This window comes from Arachis stenosperma, chromosome 1 (genome assembly GCF_014773155.1).
Source record: "Arachis stenosperma cultivar V10309 chromosome 1, arast.V10309.gnm1.PFL2, whole genome shotgun sequence".
Classification (NCBI taxonomy): Eukaryota; Viridiplantae; Streptophyta; class Magnoliopsida; order Fabales; family Fabaceae; genus Arachis; species Arachis stenosperma.
In genome coordinates this window covers 74,610,875-74,611,715 of record NC_080377.1, presented here as the reverse complement: position 1 = coordinate 74,611,715, position 841 = coordinate 74,610,875, and the positions used below count along the sequence as shown (strand labels likewise).

General features: G+C 38.5%; 1 non-coding gene across 1 annotated transcript; it reads left to right on the top strand.

Annotated features, from left to right (window-relative positions):
• On the top strand, positions 1 to 104 carry LOC130952654 (small nucleolar RNA R71). Its single transcript, XR_009074836.1, has one exon. It is a non-coding gene; the product is annotated as a small nucleolar RNA R71 (small nucleolar RNA).
• The last annotated feature ends 737 nt before the right edge of the window (positions 105 to 841 follow it).

Sequence of the window (841 nt, the reverse complement as noted above, 5' to 3'; positions counted from 1 at the left end):
ATGTCAGATGGACATCTTTTGGTCAGCTGCTTGTATCTTTCCCAAGCTTCATAGAGGGATTCACCATCTTTTTGTTTAAAGGTTTGAACATCCACTCTCAGCTTGCTCAGCTTTTGAGGAGGAAAGAATTTGTCCAAGAAAGCTGTGACCAGCTTATCCCAGGAGTCCAGGCTATCCTTAGGTTGTGAATCCAACCATATTCTAGCTCTGTCTTTTACAGCAAAAGGGAAAAGCATGAGTCTGTAGACTTCAGGATCAACTCCATTCGTCTTTACAGTCTCACAGATCTACAAGAATTCAGTTAAAAACTGATAGGGATCTTCAGATGGAAGTCCATAAAACTTGCAGTTTTGTTGCATTAAAGCAACTAGCTGAGGTTTCAGCTCAAAGTTATTGGCTCCAATGGCAGGAATGGAGATGCTTCTTCCATCAAACTTGGACGTTGGCTTTGTGAAGTCACCAAGCATTCTCCTTGCATTATTATTATTTTCGGCTGCCATCTCCTTCTCTTGTTCGAAAATTTCTGAAAGGTTGTTTCTGGATTGTTGTAATTTAGCTTCTCTTAATTTTCTCTTCAGAGTCCTTTCAGGTTCTGGATCAATTTCAACAAGAGTACCCTTATCCTTGTTCCTGCTCATATGAAAGAGAAGAAAACAAGAAAAGAAGAGGAATCCTCTATGTCACAGTATAGAGATTCCTTTATGTTAGTAGAAGAAGGAAGGGGTAGAAGAATGAAGAAGGAGATTCGGATTTTTGGATGAAGAGAGGTGAAGAGAAGTGTTAGTAATTAAATAATTAAATAGAAGAAGAAAAGAGAAGGGAGATTTCGAAAATAATTTTG